The following is a 25,911-nucleotide window of genomic DNA, read 5'->3' as shown; positions in this document are numbered from 1 at the left end:
CAAAAAAGTCAAAAGAGGACTAATATTTCTGGAAAGGGAAACTTTGACATTGACGTTTCAGTGTCCATTAATAAAGTTTGCTTTGGATGGAGCCTTCCTTGTTTGTTGAGGGTTTGTATGGCTCTGCTTTCCTGTCCCGAGAGCAGAGGTGAAGAGTTGCACAGAGACCAAATATGTCTAGGAAAACCTAAAATATTTACTGTCTTGCTGTTTACAGAAAACGATTGCTGACCCCTGTATTAGAGGGATATGGATTTGTTAATTGACCCATCCTATATTTACCAGAGACTTGCTCAAGGCCTTGTTTTGTGTTTCCAGTAGGCTGAACTGAATTTCTCTTTCGAGGAAAGATGTGTGTCCAGAGAGCTCTGTTTTCTCTTCATCTGCCCTCCTCCACCCTCCTTCACATTAGGGTATGTGTGTGTGATAGTCATAACCCATAGAACAGAACTGCCCCTGCAGGAACCCATCTCATGATTCAGCAGAGATGCTTGAACTAGGGCTCAGATTTGCTGCCTGCACATCCCTGAGGTCATCTTCCTTTCCCAGGGTCCTGGGCTCTCATGATAACCCGATGGGATCTTTTTTCTTTTTTAAAGGGACTCACACCTCTGGGAAGAACTATTAAGCAAAGACGCTTGTCTGGGCCCTCTCAGTGCACCTTTGATGGGTCTTGCTGCCCTCCGCTGGTCTCCCGCACCTTGTTTTTTCCTCTGCTACAGTGCCCCACGTGCAGAAGTAAGACTGTCAGCTTTTCCATGTCTTCCAGACAGTGAGTTCCTGTAGGGCAGGTTTTTTGTATCTCTGCATTATGAGCATTTGTCAAGGGCAAGACACATGGTTGATGTACGCAAAATCTCCAAGGAATCAACAAAATCCGTGCTTCTCACTTGGAGTTACAAGTCTGGGGAGGTCATGGCAGTGTGACGGGAGGTCCCTGCAGACACAAATGATGCATGTTGTACCTTTCTGGATGTTAATAGTACCTAAAGACCTATGGTAAAAATCAGAATTTTTATATTTAAACAAGCATGGCCAGGTTACATAGTAAAGACTCTGAATGTTTAAAGATAGAGCACAGACTTCAAAGAAATTGACCTGCTTGTAGTAGCCATTTGAGGGTGGAGTCTACATGAGGTCCCTGGAATAGGAAGGAGGGTAGCAGTTACAAATTCATTCATTCCTACACTTAGAGGTCTTTGGGTAGAATTGTCGAAGAAGTCCAAAAATATTGTATTTCTGCCAGTCCTGAATGTGGCATTATTAACAGTGAGGTTTGGGGCAGTCAAATCAAACCTCCTGGTTTGTGGAGGAGGCAGGAAGGTGAAAGAGATAGGCCTTTGGTTGGACATGGCTAATTCGACCAGTACTAACAGATACATCATACAGATGCATCATGCCATGAATCCTCAGACATCCATGTGGATCTTTACCCGAAGGGATCCTTTGAGAATCTGCTAAGGGCTGTAGATTCTGGGAAACTGTGCTATTAGCTTGAGTGTAGAAGCATGATACTTTAACTTAATGTTTATCATAATCTTTGCTGCCAGATGGGGGAATTTAATCTCAGCCAGTTTAGGGTTATTCCCTGGGAGTGACTAAGGCCTCAGTAATATGAGGAAGAGTAAAAAGTGAGTTGATGTCTGCTGGGGCATGTGGTCTGGATTGTTATCCTAGATGCCATTGTCCTTGATTCCTTCTGGTCTTCAATGGTTTCTTCAGCAGTCACTCAGAATCTGTCCCTCACAAGCAGTCTCTCCTGTATGTCCTCTTCCTCTATGCTAATCCCTTCTGGGGTTTTTTGCTCCTCCCCTGATGCACTGGGCCATTAAAATCTGGATGGAGCTGGCTGCAGTCCCTTTCCACTTCCTTGTTAGTTTTGAGAGTATTAGGGATCCTGAAACAAACACCAAGCTTTTGCACAACTCCATCATGTCCATGGATCTCAGGTTAATAACCCCTCCCTGAGTCATAAGTCTGAAAAAGGAGGTATACTATTTTCAGGGTGAATGGAGATGAGGAGAGGGTGAAATGAACCATTCCTGTTGTCTGAATTCCCAGTGAGGGAAAGGAGGGGAGAGACAGGCTGGGTACCAGTGTGTAGACCATCACTGGCAGCAGGCAGCAGCTAGCATCCAGACATAGTCACATGCCTACTGTACTGTGTAATTCTATAGCTCTTTTGGCAGTGCTTACAGGCACACTCTCTCTGAGTGCTATTGATTTCTCGGGGAAAAGAGATCAAAAACAAGTGTTATGCTTGGTGTCCTGTGTTTTCTGGGGGAAGTAAATAGATTAGCCAAATTGGACAGACAAGATCAGGGCAGAGAGAGAAGAGGCTCTCTGGAACTGTCTTCCCTGAAATGGGATCTCTTATATCCACAGGGGAAATAAAATGATTGGGTAGGGCAGGGATTTGTGCTGTACTCAATGTCACATTTTGTTTCCGTCTCTGTTTCATGCGGTGAGACTCAAACCTCTCTGCTCTCCATTGAATTGCTTTTTGATACCAGCAGCTCTAGTGGCCTGTATCTCAACCATTCCCATTACCCAAGCTTCCAGGACTGATTGTCCCTGTGTTTCTGGATATTGCTTGAGAACCAAACTGTCCAGTAAAACTTTTTGTAATGTTATAAATGTTTGAACAGTTCTCTGATGTTAAATACCATAGCTACTGGTCTCATGTGGCCTTTGAGCACTTGATATAAGGTCTAGTATGACTGGTTAAAATTTTAGTTAATTTAAATTGAAGTAGTTACATGTAACTATTTGCTATCATCTTGGGCAGTATAGTTTTAGACTTTTGCAGTACCGCTAGTGTGAATTAGTGGCATCCACACATACCACCTGGGATTGGGAGATTGTTAGACATATAGTACCTTGGGGCTTACCCCAGATCTACTGAACTAGAATCTGTGTTTTAACAATGTCTCCAAGCAATAGACTGCACATTAAAGCTTGAGGAGCAGTGCTTAGAATGACTGAGTCTCAGGAAAAGATGTGGTATCAATTGGGGTAAATTGGCTTATGCTGCAGTAACAAACAATCTCCAAATCCTAGTGGCTTAAAATAAAAAAGTTTTACTTCTCACTGATGCTTCATGTTTATTATGAACCTGAACGGTCTCTGTTCTACATCATTCTCTCCAGGCCCAGGCTCATGGGCCAATACTTTCTGGATCATTTTTCATTGCTGCGACAGAAAGGAAAACAGAGTTCAGTGAATTCTGTCATTTCTATTCACATTTCATTGGGCAAACCAAATCATATGATTACACCTAACTCTAAGGGGGCAAGGGGCAATCCTATGGATCATATGCCCAGAAGAGGGAGAAACAAATATTTGGTGGACATATTTGATGAGCAGAACTAATGACTGCCATACATAACAAGCATAATTAGAACTTTTTTGTTTTAACACCCAGTTTTAAGCATCACCATTTCAAACCTGGACTTGCGATAGCTTTTTTTTTTGTTTGATTATAACATCCCTTTCTTATTTTTATTTTTTTAAACTTTTTTTCTAATTGGAGGCTAATTACTTTACAATATTGTGGTGGTTTTTGCCATACGTTCACATGAATCAGCCATGGGTGTACATGTGTTCCCCATCCTGACCCTCCCTCCCACCTCCCTCCCCATCCCATCCCTCAGGGTCATCCCAGTGCACCGGCCCTGAGCACCCTGTCTCATGCATCGAACCTGGACTGGCGATCTATTTCACATATGATAATATACATGTTTCAATGCTATTCTCTCAAACCATCCCACCCTTGCCTTCTCTCACAGAGTCCAACAGTCTGCTCTTTGTACCTGTGTCTCTTTTACTGTCTCGCATATAGGGTCATCTTCCTAAATTACATATATATGCATTTAATATACTGTATTGGTGTTTTTCTTTCTGACTTACTTTGCTCTGTATAACAGGCTCCAGTTTCATCCACCTCATTAGAACTGATTCAAATGCATTCTTTTTAATAGCTGAGTAATATTCCATTGTGTATATGTACCACAGCTTTCTTATCCATTTGTCTGCCGATGGACATCTAGGTTGCTTCCATGTCCTGGCTATTGTAAACAGTGCTGTGATGAACATTAGGGTACATAATGGTTCTCTCTGTTGTCCTTCCTTTCTTTACATCTCTACCAGATTAATCCTCCTAAGGCATAGCTCTAAGTATGTCATTTCTCCACTTAAAAACCTTCAGTGACACCTCATTATCCACCAAGTTAAGTAAATTCCCTTTAGCATGATTTAGTGGAAAGAACGCTGCTAATTTATCTGTGTGGCCTTGGATAGCATTGCTTAAATTCTCTGAATCTCAGTTTTCTCACCATGTAAATTGGAGACAAAAATACCTACTTTCAAGGGCTGCTATGAATCTTAAATAATATGTATAAAGTGCCCAGTGCATTAAACATTTGGTAAATAAGTGCATAATCATTATCATGAGCTCTTAGGGTATACTGTACGTAGCTATATGAGAATAATGTATCTAAAACATATTGAAATGACCGATTTTGAGTTTCTTTCTCCTAGTAGATTTGATTGCTTTAAGTGTAGAAACTGTGCCTTTAACTTTACAACAATTGAATCTAGTGTGAGACTCTGCATGTGGAAGGTTCTTATTAAATGTTGTTCTATTAATGGTACATCATTAATCACACATTTAGAGCTTGCCTCACAAGGTTGTCTTATGTGTGTATCCAGTGTTACAACTAAGCTGGACCACTTGCTGCTTCTCAAATGAACAGTGACTTTCTCACCTCTGAGCCTTTGTGCATGATATTCTGTTTCTGAAACATAATTTTTCCTTCCTCTACCTTAGCCTTTCAAAAATTTACTCATCACTCAAGGTCTTCTAAAATAGCAACTTGGAAACTAATATTTTTCTAATTCCTGCACCTGAAAGCAACATCTCCATTCTTTGAACATCTGTAGTATTCAGAGAAGAGTTCACACAAGAAGGCCATTCTTTGGGATTTTTCTCTGAAAAAAATGGTTCTACTAGGAAGGTAAAATTGAGAGCAGAGACAGGGGGAACAACTCCAGACTGATTAGGAAGGAATTATGTGTTTTTAGATGGCTGAAATGTGGGGATTATGGGGAAAGAAGGCAGAAACAAGGTGAGAGAAACAGGAAGGTGCTAGTGGAGACTGGTTTTGCAGGCCACGGTAGGGAATTTGACTTTTATCCTCAGTCAGTGGAGATGGCTTTAAGCAAGGAAGTGACATGGTCATATCTGTGACTTGGAAGAATCGGTTTATTGAGGATGACTTGGAAGAACCAGTTTGTTTTTTTTTTTTCCATTTAAGATGCATGATTTTATTGAAGTTAAAAAAAATTGGAACCAGACATAAAGAATAAAATAGACAAAAATGTTGTGATCTGACTACATAATGTTCTCTCATTCTTGGTGAATCACTAAAATATGACAAAGGATTGTTCTCTATGCTAATTTTTAAGGTTGTCCAGTTAAACCATTATTTTCTGATGTGAAAATAGATATTTAATAATTCACCTCCAGTTCTCTATGTAAAGTCAGTTGGCATTCTCTGTGTTTTCTGATTATGGTGTTTTTCTAGTGTTTCTCCTTTACTTGTACAGTTTATTTATTTCTACTACCTACCTGTCTAGGTTTGTCGTAGCTTTTGAAAAAAGCTAGCCCGCATATTAAAAAGCAGAGACATTACTTTGCCTCCAAAGGTCCATTTAGTCAAAGCTATGGTTTCTTCAGGAGCTATGGATGGATGTGAGATAATTGGACCATAAAGAAAGCTGAGTGCTGAAGAACTGATGGTTTTGAACTGTGGTGTTGGAGAAGACTCTTGGGAGTCCCTTGGAGACTCACATAAGTCAATCCTAAAGGAAATCAGTCCTGAATATTTATTGGAAGGACTGATGCTGAAGCTCCAAAACTTTGGCCACCTGATGTGAAGAATTGACTCATTAGAAAAGACTTTGTGCTAGGAAAGATTGAGGGCAGGAGGAGAAGGGGATGACAGAGGATGAGATGGTTGGATGGCATCACTGACTCAATGGATATGAGTTTGAGCGAGCTCTGGGAGATGGTGATGGACAGGGAAACCTGGTATGCTGCAGTCCATGGGGTCGCTAATAGTTGGACACAACTGAGCAAGGGAACTGAACTGAACTACCTACCTATCTCTGGAAGATATATGCATTTTCAGACCTTTTCTTAAGCTGTCATTCCAAACATCATCATCATCTTATAGCTTCAGTCATCTATCGATTAGAAATTACATTTGACTTTTTATAAAAAGTCCCTTATCTCAATAGTGGCTTCAAAGAGATAGAAGCTTAATTCTTATGTAAAAGAAATCTGGAGGTGGATATCACTGTTTTATCAGGGACTAGGACTTGTATTTGTTTCTTCTGCCATTCTTGGTCAGTGACTTATATTCTCAAGATTACCTGTTACAAAGTGACTGCTGGAGCTCCTGCCATCACATTCCTACTTCTGGCAGAAGAAAGGAAGAGACAGGAAAGAATGAATGCTTCCTAGAAGTTTCAAATAATACATATTCTTATAATCATTGGTAAACACTTAGTCACAGGGCTACAAAAGAGGTGAGAAATGTAGACTTTTATTCTAAGTGGCACTGTGCCCAGCTAAAAATTTATTTTTTTAACTGAGAAGGAAGAAGAAACTTGTGAAAGTAGGAAACTTGCAGCCTATAATATAATATGTTACTCAAGCCTTCATTATAATACTTATTTTTTTAATTGGAAGACTTTATATTCCATTACCATATATTTGTCAAGAATTGCATCCTACCAAGTTCTACTGGTGTCTTTTTGTCTTATTGCATTTAAATGTCAATTTCAACTTATGTATTACTTACGCTGTGTGATGCATGCACATCTGCTCATCCTGCATATGATAATTCCTGATTAGAGTCCATCCTCCTTATTCTTGACCTTCAGTCCTCCATTTCAACAAGGGAGAGAACAAGCAGGAAGTACTGTGCAGGTGAATGCACACACCCCAGATGTATTTGAGTAGACATGCCTCAGTCAATACCCATCTAAATGAGGAAGCCATTATTTTTTGCCCAAATTTATTTGTTCCAAAAGTACTCTGTTTAAATGGTTTGTTGTCAACTTTGCATCCCTGTGACCCCTTCTCATGCTTTCTCTGTGTTGCAGAAGGGAAGTCAGCAACTACATTTATCCTTGTCCCCATCCCTATATTGCTCTAGTTTAGAATTTGCTAATGAAAGGAATTTATACAAGATTTGCAAGCAGAAGAGTGAGAGAAGCCAGTGTTCCCTGGAGACCTTTGCAAACCCAGAGCAGCTTCCTGGGGAGCTATGTGCCCTACACACTTTACTGCCTCAAGCTCAGCTCTAGCTGCCGACCAGGCTGCCCTTGGGTGGCAGTTCTCTGATTTCACTGGCAGCTTTCCATTCCTCTGTTCCCCTGGATCTTCCAATGGCTGTATAATTCCTTAATTCCTACATTAAATGCTTTATATTGATATAATAGAGTGGCTTCTCTTTTCCTAAGTGAGCCCTGTTTGATATATCCTCTCTTCCCTGAGTCATTCGGTTACAAAAACTTTGAAGGCTCTTTTGTTGGTATATTGTTTATACTGTCCAGCAGATATACTGATTTACATTGCAGATGTCCTTTAAAACTATGTATAGATGAATATTGAAATATATAATTGTATCTTATGTGATTATATATTACAGTTTATAATATTGCCACCCTATGGACTGTAGCTTGCTAGGCTCTTCTGTACATGGGATTTTCCAGGTAAAAATACTAGAGTGGGTTGCGATGCCCTCCTCCAGGGGATCTTCCTGATCTAAGGATCGAACCCACATCTCTTACATCTCCTGCTTTGGCAGACGTGTTCTTTACCACTAGCACCACCTGGGAAGCATATATATATATATAAATATTGAAATATATAATATAATTATGTCTTAGGATTATATATTACAGTTTATAGTATCTTATAAATATATTTCTCTTACCATCACCCCCTTCCCCAGCCTTGAAGGTTTGATTTCCCAGAGTACTAGAGAAAACCTAATACCTGTCACTTTAATAACATTATGATAAGAAGTTCTCCCACTTGGCTCTGTAAAAAGTCATTAGGAGTCAATAGTGAGTTAGGGGGTAACTGGGGTAGTGATGGAGTCAAAAAGTGACAAGGTTGCTCCAAGCCTGGTGGGACTCCAACCTGAGTTCCCAGCCCTGCATTCCTACTTCAGCTAGACAGCTCAGCTTCCATTGGTTGATGTATGAGTGATCCACCCAAGATTTCATTTGGCAGAAAGTATTCACTGCTTAATTAAAAATAAAGTTGAAAACTACTACTTTAAAAAATCTTAGATTTTAGATATGTATTACAAGTCTCAAGCCCTTCACTTATTAGCCATATGACCAAGTCATGAGAACTCTCTGAGTTCACCTTCCTCGGTGGTACAATAATATCAATGCCAAATAAATGCCCATAAGTGTGAAGACCTATACCAGTCAAGGGTCATGTCCTCAAATGTCTATAGGGTTAGGCCAGGGACCTAAATGAATGACATAGGCCAGCATGAATAGGAAAGCATATGTCCCAATGAAAAGGGGCATCCTCAACTTATACTGTTTTTGTTAACATTAGGGAATGTGTGAAATCTTTCCAGTTTTGAAGAAAATCTGGAAATATGGATTTTTTGGAGGGGAATCTCAGGATTTTAAAATGTTAATACTAATTTAACTTTTAAAAGACCTGTCAGAGCACATTAGCTCATTTGTGTCTTCTTTGTATGATTGTTAAGTTACACAAATGTCAATTATTATCATTTTTAATGGGCCTTGGAAGCTGTTGTTTAGCTTTTCCTGTGAGCCTGCCTGTCCCCTTGCTTCTGGTAACATAGCTTCCCCCTTGACTCAGTCTGATAGTAATTTCCAATCCACCAGGTGGGTATTTGACGGAAGTTGGGCTAATCAGTTTCTTTCTAGGGATCAGTTTGTGGACTTCATGGGAATTAGAGTGACCTTCCTCACTTGTGTTACTCAACAGATCTCATGTAGGCCTAGAGATGCCGATGGCTGTATTCCTTAGTGACTTGGAAGAACTTCAGCTGTGTGAGAGAATGAAACTAAAAAGCAGAGGTGAAAGAGACTAAATCTTGGCAACACTGAGTCACGGAGAACTTTTTTTTACAGTTCTTCTGTAATCCTGAGAATTACTAAAAAATATTAATATTCCTTCTAGCCGTGAGGGCCAGAAGATTGCCTTTTGGTTTGCTTATAATGATTTGAACTGAACTTTTCACAATAATGCCTAAACAAAAGAGCTCATACTACTATTAGTATTATTAGGGGTAAAATTTCATTATCCATCGTTAGTTTAAAAACAAGGCAAAAGTAAGTTTTGGATTGTGAAAAACTATACTTGAACTAAAATTAGTTTTGAAGAGTTTAAGAATTGTAGTAAGAGACTTGGTATTTGGAATAGTGCAAAGGATAAGCAGAAAATGAGGCTTTCTATTCTCATAGGCTGTGGTGGTATGTGCTGGCCCTTCATATGTTCTCTGCAATCTGTCGTCTCTTCATAGACTTGTTGAAAAAAATCTTAAACAATATGAAAGTTGCGAGTTAGGAAGTTTCCTGGTACCATTGTGTGGATGGTTCAATACATTTTTATTTTCCCAGGGTGGAAACCAAGAGCACAGATCTAGAAGAAAAGATTCACTAGGCAGTGACATTATCCATCTAAGTATCAATTTGATGAGAAAATGAGAAATAATGCTTCAGAGCACTTTGCTAGGTATGTGTGATGTGTGTAACTAAATAGGTGTGTTTGTCTTTTGCTAAATATATCTTAATGGCACTTAAAGCCAAGCTTTGAGGGAGAGAATTAGAAGATATAGAATAATCTATAGGATTCTTACATGAAATAATATACAGGCAAAACATAATCAAGAGTTGAAATGCCTCTCACTTAGTATAATGGGAGTTTATAAAGCCTGGAAGGTTAAAGAATTGATACTGGTAGGAAAAATTATACATTAAGTTTATGACACTTCATTAAGATGTAGTGTTTTCTGAATGTGTATGGTTACTTTTATTTTAAATACTGTCAAAGTGAGCAGAGATTTTACAGAGAAAAACTCCCCCAGAGATAGGCGAGCATCCTGCTGGGAGCACAGTTACACAAATGTTCCTCAGAGCTGGCAGAAAGCCCAGCAGTATGTTTCTAAGCATTGTTTAAGGTGTCTCAAGCTCCTTCTTCATTCAAGCCCATGTTTTTTTGAAATGAGGCTTTATAGGGGAGGAAATCTTAGATGTCAAAACAGAGTTGAAACAGGGAATTCTGTGGGCACTTGGGTTAAAAAAAAACCTCTCATGATACTGCTCCCTAATTGGGATTGTTTTTGTGAATTTAGTCACATTAATCCGTGTCTCAGTTAATTATGCAATAACATTTACATGCCTGGAGGCAAATTTACAATTTTTGCTCAGACTTTTTTTGAAAATGTGTTGTTACACTTTGGAAAGCAGTGCCAAGAGACTAACTATAAATTGAATTTTGAGAGGGTTAGAATTCCTGATCTGCCTCTGCTACGTTAGAATGTGAGGAGGTGGTCTCTGCCATTCTTCTCATCCAGGATGCAAGACTGAATTTTCCACGAAAGTTTCACATTTTGCCTGCTGACTTCACTTCTGAAAAAGTTCCTTTACTCTTGTCTGTAAGTAAGATAAAGATCTAAACATTTCAATCTAGCATTTAATATTCAAGCTTCACCATTCAAGAGTATGCCTCATGCTAGGCCAGAGTGATTCTCTTAATGCTGATAAGTGTTTGCTGGAGGTGTGAAGCATGAGCTAAAAGCCCAAGTGTGATCTTGACTTCACTGAGCTACAGTGTGGCCAGATGAAGAGTTAAGGTGTATTTCAGTTTCCAAGTCTTTCTTTCAGAGTCTTGAGATTATAGAAGCCTACTGATCACTTAGAGTTTGCTAGTGATGCTATTAGCCCTGCTAGCTCAGTGGTAAAGAATCCGCCTGCCAATGCAGGAGATGGGGTTTGATCCCTGGGCCGGGAAGATCCCCTGGAGAAGGAAATGGCAAACCACTCAAGTGTTCTTGCCAGGACAGGGGAGCCTGGTGTGTTCTAGTCCATGGGGTCGCAAAAGAGTCAGATGTGACTTAGTGACGAAAAAACAACAACAATTAAAATTCCACAAGTTTCTGTGTTAATATATTTTGGTTCGTCATGGCTTTGACAATCATAGGATTACTGAGTCTGGGAGGAGAAGGATATTTAATTCATTTGCTTTCAACTGAAGGCACAAATCTCTTCTACCATGTTTTTCACATGTTCACTCAGCTGAGAAATACTTATTAAATACTATGCTGAGCCAAGATTGTTCCAGGTTTTGTGAAAGACTCAGGGAAAGGTAAAATATGCTCTGTCCTCAGGGAGTTATAGTCTCATAGTAATTATGCTACATGTTTATAAATATACTAGCTTATGGACAGGTATAGGTGGCTTAATAGAATAATAATCTAGAGTTGGAGTGCTAGAGGAGTTTCAGGTTAGGAGAGATTAATTTTGACTGATGGAATAAAGATAGAGTATTAGATAAAGTGGTTTTTCAGCTGAGGAATAAAGAAATGCAGTTAGGTTTGAACCTGAACCTGTAGGGATCAGAGAGAAAGAAATTCCAGTTGGAAGGATACTGTGAGAAAATGAAGGGATTTTATAAAAGGGACATGGAGAAGTTAGGTGTGGCTGGAACATAGGACATGATTAATGGGAAAACTGATTGGGATGCATAAGGAAAACTGGATTTTCCCCAGGTCATTGGGAAATATGAGGTCGTATTTCCCAAAATATCTTGTGTGCTACTTTGTAAGAACTGGGAGGCACTGGCAGTTTTCAAGCAAGAAAATGAACTGATCAAACTGAATTATAGGAAGGTGACTGCAGGGGCTGAATATCAGTTGGATTAGGAACAAAGATAAAAATCAGGGAAATGAGCTGGGACCATTCCGTGGTTCAGGTAAAAAGTTATTAGAGCTCTAACTAGAGAAGTACCTGTGGTAGCTCAGCTGGTAAAGAATCCGCCTGTAGTGCAGCAGACACTGGCTCGATTCCTGGGTCAGGAAGATTCCCTGGAGAAAGGATAAACCCACTTCAGTATTCTTGGGCTTCCCTGGTGGCTCAGATGGTAAAGAATCCGCCTGCAATGTGGGAGACCTGGGTTCGATCCCCAGGTTGGGAAGATCTCCTGAAGGAGGGCATGGCAACCCATTCCAGTATTCTTGCCTGGAAAATCCCCATGGACAGAGGAAGCCTGAATGACTACAGTCCATGGGGTCTCAAAGAGTCTGACACTACTGAGCTACTAAGCACACCTAATTGTTAAGGGCAAGGGAAAGAAAGAGGTAGAAGTTACCTTAGCAGTTTTTATCAGGTACCTGGGAAAGCAGTGACGGTGAGGAGGAAGAGATCTGGTGGAGGTAACAGTGGGAGTTAAGATGAGTATGTATAAGAAGTTGGCAGCTTATCAAGGTGGAAATGCCCAGAAAATATTGGAAAATGTGACAGTGAAAGTAGGAAGAAGCATTAGTAGTATAAGCAGAGACTTGTGAGTAGAAATGACATTTGATGACATGAAATTTTAGGAGGTCACCCAAGGAAAGCATAGAGAGGAATAAAAGAGGGACTCATCCACACTTTCTAAGATTTATGTTGGAAAATTCATACAAGAAAGAAGTGGGTGTTCCACAGAGTGAGTATGAAATAGAGAAGGAATAGTTACAGAGAAGGAAGATAATCAGAGAAAACACATCTTAGACCCAGGGATGTGCTTAATATGAAATGTCCCAAGAAAATCACCAAGGCTTGAGGGAAAGCCAGTTTATCTCTTAGATGAAGTAGCTAGATGATCACTTAAGGGAACTCTTTTTTGGAAATCTCTGTTGCCATAAATCGGCTTGTAAGGGCTTAAAAAAAGAGTTGAGACATCTGTTCAAGATGGGACAATGAATTCATGCTGTGTAAATACTTTTTTTGTTGTTAAAAGTCCACAGTAATAGATTTATAAAAGTAAAAAAGGGTCTAAAAGGCTTACTGGGAGATTCTAAATTCAAGACCAATAAAAACACAGTGTTGGTAACAGCTGTAGCACAGACCTATTGGGTTTTCTATTTTGAGGCAGGGAGTGTATCTTATTTTCTACAAATGTGCTCCTTGTGAAGTGGGGGAGCACAGTCATGCCATTGATTTAAGGCTACACAGTCTCTACCACTTCAGAAAGAACACTGGAATATAAAAATGCCTCATGATGTATAATTGGTAACTGACTTTAAAAAGCTGTGGGTTTTGGAGTTGGGAGGAGTTTGGGAAGTGGAAGTGGGAGCAAAGACTCAGAAGGACAAAAACACGGTCTCATTACTAGGAACTAGAACTAAGAACCCACTAGGTACTAGATTCCAGCTGCCAGCTGGCTTTGCACCTGTGTCTGTACTTTCCCATTATGATGGAGCAGGCTTAGATCTGGACTGGCAGATCAGGTTGAGATAACTGCAAAACTTCTATACAGAAAAGGGATGAGTGTGAAAAGCTAAAATGGGCACACACACAAAGATAACATTTAAAATTAAAAATTCTACTCCAATCAGGCTTGTAAACAAAAATTTAAAAACATGAAAAGTTAATTCTGAAAATAATAATGAACAAAAGTTTTAAAAATCAGACCATGAATTCACTCCAAATGAAATTATTTGGGAATCAGTCTGATGGGTTTTTGTATATGTTTAAGACATCAAAGCAAAAAACAAAGACATACCTTCTATTAAATCCAAAAGTATTACAGATAAGATGAGCCAAAGAACCCAATACAAAAACACCCCCAAAAAACTGTACAATATAATTTCTGTTATGTAAAGTTTAAAAACTGGCAAAACTCTTGTGGTTTTAGAGTTCAGGATAAGTATAATGTTATTTTGTAGGATGAGGAAGAGAGAGGGTACAAGGGTACATTTGAGAGACCTTTGGGATAAAGATAATACTTTATATGTTGACTTGGTTGTGATAATTCATTAAGTTATATATATTTAGGATTTATGTTCTATTCTGTATGTATATTATTATACAAATAGTTTATTTTTAAAATGGGAAAAGAAATGAAGAAAACTAGGCTAAGGACAAGTGGCTTTGTAAGTAACCCCTGGAGGTTAAAAGTATAGTTACTGAAACTAAGAAGTAGGAAATTATGTAGGGTTTTGTGGGCTCCATAAATAATATCCTTCTTTATACCACATTTTTGAAACCAATTGAGAGGTAAATTCAGGAGCCAGATAGAGAGTAAAAGTGAGCTTTATTAAATGGAAGAAGCCAGACAAAAAAAACCATATGTTTTATGATTCCATTTATACAAAATGACCAGAATAGACAAATCCACAGAGACAGAAAGAAGATTAATTGTTTCCAGGGCTGGGAGTTGGGTAGGTTGGGGAGGATGGGTGTGACTGCTAATATATACAAGGTTTGTTTTTGGCGTGGTGAAAATATTCTGAAACTGAACAGTATGATTGCACAACTTTGTGGATATATTGAAAATAAATAAAACAGTAGCTTTTAAAGGGGTGAATATTTTAGTATGTGAATTATATCTCAATTTAAAAAAAGTAAAAAGTAAGTTTTACTACTGATAAAGAAAGTTGGAGGACAAGGCCAAACTATGCAACCAAATGCTAAACAGGTTTGCTGATGTTTCTTGCTTGCCCTACCTCTAGCTTTCCCCCTCACTGCAGTCTGTATCCCACCCATGGAAAATATGGGCGTGGCACTACACCCAGAATTGCTCACACCAGTTCAGAATGCAAAGGAGAGAGACTGAACTCCCAGGCTAACAGCCTTTATGATGGATTGGCTCCATACAGTCAAGGAATGTGCAGTAATGGTTGTCACCCAGCAGTCAGTTGGGAGGAGTATTGAAGGGGTGGAGCAAGAAGAAGGAACATCCCCCCATATAAACACCTGAGAAGTGGTATATATAATAAAGCTTGCCCCCTAACAAAATTGTCTCTAGACTGGACACAAAGGGAGAATTGTGAATTAAAGATAGTACTGAGGAACTTACTCTGTGTTCAACGCTGTTTTCTCATTGTAAGGAAACTTCAAAATATCAGAGAGAAAGGAAAATCTTAAGTTCATGACGGAAAAGATCTATTACCTATGGAGAATCAGCTATTAGACTCACAATCGAGTTTTCAATCAATAAAAACAGAGACCAGAAAATTCTTAAAGTACAGTGCAATCAAAAATAATAAACCTGCTGAGTTACTATTCAAGAATGGAGACAAATGAATATATTTTAGGTATATACAATTAAAAGAATTTACTACATCAAAACTGTCAATGTAAGAATTATTAAAGATGGACATCTGGGTTGCTTCCATGATCGCCAGTCCAGGTTCAGTGCATGAGACAGGGTGCTCAGGGCTAGTGCACTGGGATGACCCTGAGGGATGAGATGGGGAGGGAGGTGGGAAGGGGGTTCAGGATGGGGAACACATGTACACCCATGGCTGATTCATGTCAATGTATGGCAAAAACCACTACAATATTGTAAAGTAATTAGCCTCCAATTAAGATAAATAAATTAAAAAAAAGAATTATTAAAGATATGCTATGGAAGGTAAAACAGTGAATGCAGAGGGAAGCCCTGGGATATAAGGTACAATGGAAGGCACTGAAATTAATAAACTGTGGTGGGAAATTTCATTAAAAAACAGAATTTAAAAAACTTTCTTATTTTTCTAAAAGCTAAGTGGGAGTGGAAAGGTATATGATGAATACAGACTATCAAATCCTCATTATGCCTAAAAGGGAGATAAAATACTATAATCTTTAGAGTATTGGAATAATGTATATCTAATTATGTTTGCTAAACAGTTAACTAAAACCATGGAAATACAGTCTCCATGTGGATAAAAAAGGCATGAGGAAAAACATTATCAACCTAATGGGGACAAGAAAAGAAGAACATATGAAGAAGCAAAGAGAAAAAACAGCTGGCAAGCTTTAAACACAAAGTAAGATGCAGGAATAATTCCAAATATATCAGGTATTACAATACGTGTAAGTAGATTAAGTCCTCAAAAGACTGAGATTATTAGATGGATGTAAAAACAAAACAAAATCCAGCCGTATGCTGCTAATGAAGGACACCACAAAAACAAAATCACACAGATAGGTTAAAAATGAAGAGCTGGGAAAATAAATGAATTAGTGTAACAATATTAATATGATACCAAATAGGTTTAAAACATTACTAGAAAAAGAGGACAATTGTGTAAAGAACAATCATAGTCCGTTTAACCTAACAGTGTATTCTTGGAAAATATAAAGTACAAATGAACCAAAATATAAGGAGAGATGGTCAAATCAACAATTTTATTGGGAGATTTAATCCCTGTCAGATACTTACAGAATAAGCTGAAGAAACAGTCAGAACAGGGGAGATTTAAGCAACACAATTAAGAAGCTAACCCTAATAGATAACATACAAAATGGGAATACTAGATGCCTTTCAAGTACACATGGAGCATTTACACAGTGATCACATCAGGACACAGAGGATGTCTCAATAAATGTCAAAGAATCAGTGTAGTAAATTCCATGTTCTCTAACAAGAAGGCAATTAAATTATAAATTAATAAGAAAATATTAAAAAATGACCACAATGTTTCAAAAATAAAATTATACTTGAAAATAATTAATGAGCTAAAGAATAAAACCCAATGAGAATTAACTAAATGTTTAAAGTTTACATTAGTGATAGTACTGTAAGTGCCTTTCTTAACAAATAAATGAAAGATGAATTAAGCGTTTGGTACAGTAAGCTAATAATTATGTGTGCATACACACACACACACACACACATATAGACATGAAGATGAAGGAAAAAGAGACAAAAGACAAAAAAATTATACAGAAAGTAAAAGAACTGTGCAAAGATCCAAGAAAATATAAATGTTGTTCTTTGATTAAAAAAAATCTAATAGATAATTCCTTAGCAAAACTAATAAGAACAGAAAGGTACAAAGTAATAAAAAAGAGTATGTAGCTATGTATATAGTGGGATATAGAAACACCAGAAAAATACTATAAGATGTGTAGGCTTATAAATTTCAACCCAGATAATATGAACAATTTTTCTAGAAAAATTTGTTTATGATACCAGTTTGAGTCAGAAGGATATAGATAACCTAAATGAAAGAATAATCATCAAAGAATTTGGGAGAGTATTTAAAATTCTCCCTCTATCTGTTAACCCCGAGTTCCATCGCCCTCACCACACAAGAATTAGTCATTTGTCTTCTGACCCAGACTGTCTTTACCAGTCCTTTGAGGAACAAAAGATCCTCATTTTATAAAACTACTTCAAATCATTAAAATAGAGGGAAAGCTACTCAGGTTATTTTGTGACAATATTCTAGTCTTGCTTTTCAACCTAGACCAAGAAATTAAAATTACAAATGCAGCAATCCTAAATGAAATATAAGCAAATTGAAATCAGCATATGTGTAGACTACATATATACTCTCACATATAAGTAGAGGTTATTCCAGCAATGTAAGGATAGCTCTATAAGAGAAAATAGAATTATGTAGTTCATTATATTAACAAATTAAAAGGTAATACCATATGCTATGTCAGATGGTGATTGCAGCCATGAAATTAAAACACACTTACTCCTTGGAAGGAAAGTTATGACCAACCTAAATAGCATATTAAAAAGCAAAGACATTACTTTGTCAACAAAGGTCCATCTCGTCAAGGCTGTGGTTTTTCCAGTAGTCATGTATGGATGTGAGAATTGGACTATAAAGAAAGCTGAGTGCCGAAGAATTGATGCCTTTGAACTGTGGTGTTGGAGAAGACTCTTGAGAGCCCCCTGGACTGCAAGGAGATCCAACCAGTTCATCCTAAAGGAGATCAGTCCTGGGTGTTCATTGGAAGGACTGATGTTGAAGCTGAAACTCCAATACTTTTGCCACCTGATGTGAAGAGCTGACTCACTGGAAAAGACCCTGATGCTGGGAAAGATTGGGGGAAGGAGGAGAAGGGGACGACAGAGGATGAAATGGTTGGATGGCATCACTGACTCAATGGACATGGGTTTGGGTAGACTCCAGGAGCTGGTGACGGACAGGGAGGCCTGGCGTGCTGCGATTCATGGGGTCGCAAAGAGTCGGACATGACTGGGTGACTGAACTGAACTGAACTGAACTGATGTCAACAGATGGAGGAAAAACAATAAAATTCAATACTTAAATGTATTATATATTTAAAAAATTCTTAGCCAATTGGGAATAAATGAAGTTTCATAAAATTGATTATTTTTATTAAAAATTCATAGCAAACATATTCATAAATTGTAACAATTTATAAACATTCTTACTAGTGTCAGAAAAAATTAAAGAAGGCATTTTGATCATTTCTATTATTTTTATTTTAGAAAATATATCCAATACAGTAAATCAAATATAAAGAGAGATTAGGGTTTGAAAGAACCCTAAAGAACACATTTTTTTAAAAGATTTATTTATTTTTGGATGGCCTGGATCTTGGTTGCTGCACACAGGCTTTCTGTAGTTGCAGAGAGTGGGGGCTACTCTTTGTTGCAGTGCACAAGCTTTCTCATTCCAGTGGCTTCTCCTGTTGCAGAGCACGGGCTCTAGGCACTTGGGCTCAGTAGTTGTGGCACATGGAGTTAGTTGCTCCAGAGCATGTGGGATCTTCTTGGACCAAGGATCAAACATGTGTTCTCTGCATTGGCAGGTGGATTCTTAACCACTGGACAACCAGGGAAGTCTGAACAAATGTTTTTAATCACAGACAGTGTGATTGTTTGCATAGGACAATCCAATAGAAATCTTGAAGCTGTTAGAAATATTAGAGCTCAACAAGCTTCTAAGTTATGAGATCAATGTTGAAACGTTAATAGCCATCTTAAACAAAACATCATAAATAGCAAAGAGGAATATATAACAACATAACACTGTATGGTATTAAGGGGTAAATTTAACGAAAGGTACTTAATATCTTTATGGAGAAAATTACAAAATATATTTGAAAGTCAGAAAATTATATGAATAAATTGAGAGATATAGTATATGTTCATGGATCAAAAGACTTTATCATAAAGATATCATACACAGAATTGTGTACTTGACAAAAACAGTACACAGAAATCAATTGCATTTTTATATACTAACAGTAAAAAAATCAGAAAGAGAAATTAAGGAATCAATCCCATTCATCATTGCAACAAAAAGAATAAAGTGTCTAGGAATAAACTTACCTAAGGAGACAAAAGAACTGTACACAGAAAATTATAAGACACTAACGAAAGAAATCAAAGATGACATAAAGAGATGGAGAGATAGTCCATGTTCCTGGGTAGGAAGAATCAATATTGTAAAAATGACTATACTACCAAATGCAATCTACAGATTCAATGTGATCCTATTAAATTACCAATGGCATTTTTAACAGAACTAGAACAGAAAATTTCACAATTCATATGGAAACACAAAAGACCCCAAATAGCCAAAGCAGTCTTTAGAAAGAAGAATGGAGCTGAAGGAATCAATCTTCCTGTCTTCAGGTGATACTACAAAGCTATAGTCATCAAGATAGTATGGTACTGGCACAAAAACAGAAATATAGACCAATGGAACAAGACAGAAAGCCCAGAAATAAACCTGTGCACCTATGGGTACCTTATTTTTGACAAAGGAGGCAAGAATATACAATGGGGCAAAGACACCCTCTTCAAGAAATGGTGCTGGGAAAACTGGACAGCTACGTGTGAAAGAGTGAAATTAGAACACTTCCTAACACCATACACAAAGATAAACTCAAAATGGATTAAAGACCTAACTGTAGGACCAGAAACTATAAAACTCTTAGAGGAAAACATACAACGGTCAATGACATAAATCAAAGCAAGATCCTCCTTGATCCACCTCCTATAGCTCTGGAAATAAAAACAAAAGTAAACAAGTGGGACCTGATTAAACTTAAAAGCTTTGCACATCAAAGAAAACCACAAGCAAGGTGAAAAGACAACCCTCAGAATGGAAGAAAATAATAGCAAATGAAACAACTGACAAAGGATTAATTTCTAAAATAAACAAGCAGCTCATACAACTCAATACCAGAAAAACAAACAACTGAATCAGAAAGTGGGAAAAAGACCTAAACAGGCATTTCTCCAAAGAAGACATACAGATGGCTAACGAACACATGAAAAGATGCTCAACATCACTCATTATTAGAGAAATGCAAATCAAAACTACAATGGGATACCACCTCACACCAGTCAGAATGGCCATCATCAAAAAGTCTACAAACAATAAATGCTGGAGAGGGTGTGGAGAAAAGGGAACACTCTTGCACTGTTGGTGGGAATGTAAATTGATACAGCCACTATGGAAGACAGTATGGAGATTCCATAAAAATCCAGGAATAAAACTACCATATGACCCAGCAATCCCACTCCTAGGCATATACCATGAGGAAAGCAAAATGGAAAGAGACACATGTATCCCATTGTTTATTGCAGCACTATTTAAAATAGCTAGAACATGGAAGCAATCTAGATGTCCATCGACAGATGAATGGATAAAGAAGTTGTGGTACATATACACAATGGAATATTACTCAGACATAAAAAGGAACACATTTGAGTCAGTTCTGATGAGGTGGATGAACCTAGAACCTATTTATACAGAGTATAGTGAGTCAGAGAAAGATAAATACCATATTCTAACACATATATACAGAATCTAGAAAAATGGTACTGAAGAATTTATTTACAGGGCATCAGTGGAGAAACAGACATAGAGAATAGACTTATGGACATGGGGAGAGGGGAGGAGAGGGTGAGATGTATGGAGAGAGTAACATGGAAACTTACGTTACCATATGTAAAATAGAGAGCCAATGGGAATTTGCTGTATGTCTCAGGAAACTGAAACAGGGGCTCTGTATCAACCTAGAGGGGTGGGATGGGGAGGAAGATGGGAGGGAGGTTCAAAAGGGAGGGGATGTATGTATACCTATGGCTGATTCATGTTGAGGTTGGACAGGAATCAACAAAATTCTATAAAGCAATTATCCTTCAATTAAAAAATAAATTAATTTAAAAAAAACTCCTCCAAAGTTATTGTAGACATTCAGTGACATTTTAATTAAAATCCTAATTTTTCATAGATTTTGAAAAGCTTGTTTTAAAAATCATATGGAAGAAGAAAACAGTGGAATGAAGTTTTAGAAAAAGATGATAAATTGCCTAATAAATATCAAGAATTATTATTAAAACCGTAGTAATTAAGACATTTGCATTGGCTAAGGGTTAGAAAAATTGACCAATGCAATGAAAGAGGCTCATGATTATGTGGAAACTTGGTATAGGACATAAATGGCATTAAAAAAGTATTTGCAAAAATATAATATGGCAAAAAACTATTTGGAAAAAAATAATTAAGATCAAATCCCTACCACACACCATACAGAAAATGGCTAAAGACAGAATGTTTAAATATTTTGAAGAAAATACAGAAGAAACTCTTCATGACCTTGAGTTAGGGCAAGATTTTATAAAACTAAAAACAAAAAGCACAGACTCTAAAGAAACAGAAATTTAAATATATTATAGTGAAAAATTTTCAACTATAAGGCAGCATAAATTTAAAAGACAAATCACAGATTAGGTGAAGATATTTACAACCCATGCAAATTGCAAAGGTTTAACTTCCAGAATTTAAAAAGTACTCCTACCTATTAGTAAGAAGGGGTAAACACTTTAGTAGGATAATGGATAAAGACAATGCACAGGCAATCCTTAAAAGAGGAAATGTGAAGATGGCTCATTGGATAAAGAATCCGCCGGCAGTGGGGAGGAGCAAATGGCAACCCACTTCAGTATTCTTGCCTGAAAAATCTCATGGACAGGGGAACCTGGTGGGCTACAGTCCAAAGACTCACAGAGTTGGACATGGCTGAGCACGACAAAAGACAACAGATATAAGAAAAATGTAAAATAAAACAGTGTGATACCTTTTGCATAGTTATCAGATTAAAAAGAAAAAACTTAAAGTTGGCTAACTCCAAAGTTTGAGGATGATGTGGAGATATCACATGCCCCTGCTGGTGAGAGGAGACACCAGTTCAGTCAATTTAGAGTGTAATTTAGAAGTATTTGGTCAGTTTGAAATGTGCCTTAATTTTGATCAGGTCCTACAGAAGCTGACCCTGAGATGAGATTTGTGCACCAGTGATTAAGAAAGTGCTCTCAGAGGACGCTAGTAAGGAAGTGGGCAAGCAGGACATGGAAGGAGAGGAGGACAAATAATGGTGAAAACTCAGGCAAAGTGCCATGGAACCTGCCTCCCCCTGACCCCAGAGGGGAGCTCTGGAGTGAGACTTACTGTGAGAAATTATTCTCAGGGGAAGCAGGGGGAGTTGGTCTTTCCCTCTTTTCTTTACTCTACCTTCAAGGGCTTGAAGTTAGAATGCTTGATAATTCAGAGCTAGCTTCAGATGCTCTGCATTAAATTTTAGCTCTAAGACCTGAGATGGAGTGAACAGTATAAATGGAGGAAAAGATTTGGGTTGGATATCAACCATGAAATACATGTCTACACCACAGTCCAGCAATCCCACTTTCTTCCTGCTCATTGTGCACCAGGAGACAGGTACAGGAGCATTTACAAAAGTGTTGATAATAGCAAAACACCAGAAGTAATCTGAATGAGCAGGATAATAGTTAAATAAATTGTGATGTGTAAATACCAGAAATACTTTATAACAGTTGAAAAGAATGAAATGATTGATGAGTGCATGGTGATAATTAAGGGACATAGGTGGGGAGGAGGTATATTGCTTTTTAGAAGGTTCGAACAATGCTAATTTAAGAAAGTGATTTGATTGAATAAAGAGTATTGTTAGTTTTTAGACTCAGGAAGCAGTTTCCTGGGAAATGAGACATTGAAAACATAATAGAAAAAGGATAATTGATGAGTTTGTTTTAAATATTTCCACATCCTTTATGTCTTCACTTGAATACTTTTTACTTACTCTTTAAGATTTGCTACAATCATCATCTTCTCCAGAAACACTTGCCATTTCCAAAATGAGGGGTTCCCTCATATGTGCTCCTCAAAGAACCTGTGCAGACCATTTCACTGTTGTAATACTTGATAACTGTATGCTACATTCATGACTTTGCTTTGAAGATAATGACTATGTTTTAATTACTTTGTATTTTCAATGCCAACCATGGTATATGGCACATCTAGGCATTGAATACACATTTAATTAATAAACTAAAAATTAATTTTATTTTAGTATCTGATGCCAGTTGTGAGGTTGGAATTTAATAAATATTGGTTTATTTTTAGGTAAGTGGATAGTTAGGAAATAAGGAAATGTCAGCCCACTCCAGTATTCTTGCCTGGAGAATCTCATGGACAGAGGAGCCTGATGGGCTACAGCCCATAGCGTCACAAAGAGTCAGACATGACTGCGTGACTGATACACACACAGATGGAAATCTTTATCAGGCTTTTGGAGATGTTCAGTTTGGAGCCATGAGAGAAGATGAAGGCATAAGAGACTTTGAAGTCAAGGAAGCAAGAAATAGAATTTCAATATGAGAATAAATAATTAAACATTTATTAATGAAATAATAGTATTTAAATAATTGCTCACGGTCACATAGCTATGAAATGAGGAGACCATATTTTAAACCAATGGCTTTTCCCCTCCAAATCTATGCTACTAACTACAACTTTTCAGGAAATAACCATCAATGTTAGGGCTTCCCTGTTGGCTCAATGGTAAAGAATTTGCCTGCCAATGCAGGAGGCAAGGATTCAATCCCTGATCCAGGAAGATCCCCTATACCGTGGAGCAACTAAGTCTGTACCCCACAACTATTGAGCCTGTGCTCTAGAGCCAGGGAGCTGCAACTACTGAAGCCTGTGCATCCTAGAGCCTGTGCTTTGCAACAAGAGAAGCCATTGCAACTAGAGAGTGGCCCCTGCTTTCCACAAGAGAGCCCTCACATCGATGGAAATACAGCACAGCCAAAAATAAATAAATAACTAAAATTATTTTTAAAAAAGTTTGTCTTCTGCCAATTGGTATATAAGATTAACGAGTAGTACTCTATCCCATGTGAGCTATATTATGTGGTTTTACCGGGAACAGTGTGCTGGTCATTAAGTTATTGTCTTTCAGCTCCACACCCACCTGCCTATGTCCAACTATGGGATATTAAGCTGGGACTCTGAAAATTGCAGTTGTCCTTTAACAGCTGGATCCCTGCAAGAGATCCATAGGAGAACTTGGAAGGAGACAGGAGGGATGGAGGACAGAAAAGGGACATGCTTCTTACTGTTTGCTTTCCCTTCCTCTTAGTGTTGTCCCCAGAAGGCACTTTGTCTTGAGTCTATGACTTCTCTCAGCAATCCCAGACTGCTCTGTACCTCTGTACAGCTGTCTCAGCTGTACCTCCCAGAAGTCCCAACGCCAAGTGGGCACCACCCCCACCTCAGAGACTGAGCTCCAACACTCCTACACCCCTCCTCTGAGTTACTGGAGACTGGCACCTGACAGGCAGCACCTTCTCTGGGGTCTAAGTTCCAGCCTGGCAGGGCTCTTCTGAGCTCTGAGATTCTAAACATCTAAATTTCTTTCCTTATATCCCCCAGTCTTGTGCATTACTTCTGTGCTCCACCTTAGTGTTTCCTTTTAGCAGGTCTGATCTTTCAATCTGTTTAACCAATTCTCTATATTAAGTTCTCTGCTGAAATAGCTAGGGTGCTATTTGTTTTCCTGTCTGGACCCTTATCAATACAAATTGCTCATTGGGTTTTCTCTCTCTGCCGTGCTGAGTCACTTCAGTCATGTCTGACTCGTTGTGACCCTATGGACCATAGCCTGCCAGGCTCCTATGTCCATGGGGATTCTCCAGGGAAGAATACTGGAGTGGGTAGCCTGCCCCTCCTCCAGGGGGTCTTCCCGACCCAGGGATCAAACCTGCATCTCTCATTTCTTTTGCATTGGCAGGCAGGTTCTTTACCACTAGCACCACCTAGGAAGCCCTTTCTCTCTCTAGGTTGCTGAATAGAGCATAAACCTCATTGCTCCAGTAACTGATGAGAAGCCTGTTTTACATTTGGAGAAAATGAGGCTCAGAGAAATTAAGCAAATCACCCAAGGTAAAATTACAGAGTTTTTAAAACTCAGATGCATATTATTCCAGATTCCATCTTCTTTCTATTGTCTCATGCTGACTTGCTTGAATATAGTATATATCATTCTTCCTTTTCAACCTTGTTTATTTTTTTCACTGTGAAACTCTAGTTCATTTTTATTTAGTTCTGAATATCTTTTCCAAAACTTTAGGAATTTTGATGTGTGTGCATATGGATTTCCAGTCTTTCAATAAAGCAGAAATAAAGGTTTTTATAATAATGAAGTTCTGGGAAGAAGCGAAGGTAGAATAAATGCAGGTCTTAAAGTTACATTTGTCACTGTTGGTGAGGAGAAAGTGGAGATGAGAGTATGAGGGGCTAACATAACCAAGTCTTAGTTTTAAACAAAAGCTGTTATAAACCATCTATGAAGCACCAGGCACTGACTTACCTACTTTACACACTTTATCATGTTTAACACTGTGATGCAAGGTAGATGTAGTGGAATCGCCTCATACGATCCTATATGCATTTAACTTGGGTGCATTTCACTTGCATGGGAAAAGTAGGCAAAGAGGGAAATAAAGCAGAAGAGGAAAAGAGAGAGAAGAAGGAAAATAGGAGGAGATAAGGGGAAGAAGGAAGGAGTTTG

At 38.1% G+C, this 25,911-nt stretch overlaps 1 protein-coding gene across 10 annotated transcripts in view; it reads left to right on the top strand.

The window, feature by feature from the left end:
- LOC145546416 (uncharacterized) overlaps positions 1-25,911 on the top strand; it is a 452,418-nt gene that overhangs the window by 95,848 nt on the left and 330,659 nt on the right. The window contains exon 4 of one of the 10 annotated variants that reach the window (XR_014082921.1): positions 600-3,780. The exons of the other annotated variants lie outside the window; for them this stretch is intronic. The gene's annotated coding sequence lies outside the window, so the exon portion shown is untranslated. Of the gene's footprint in view, positions 1-599; positions 3,781-25,911 lie in introns of those variants that run through there. 10 annotated transcript variants of the gene reach the window in all.

Source organism: Giraffa tippelskirchi, chromosome 1 (assembly GCF_054371585.1).
Source record: "Giraffa tippelskirchi isolate mGirTip1 chromosome 1, T2T-mGirTip1v1.2.pri, whole genome shotgun sequence".
In the NCBI taxonomy this organism is placed as follows: Eukaryota; Metazoa; Chordata; class Mammalia; order Artiodactyla; family Giraffidae; genus Giraffa; species Giraffa tippelskirchi.
This window is presented reverse-complemented; position numbering and strand designations above follow the sequence as displayed.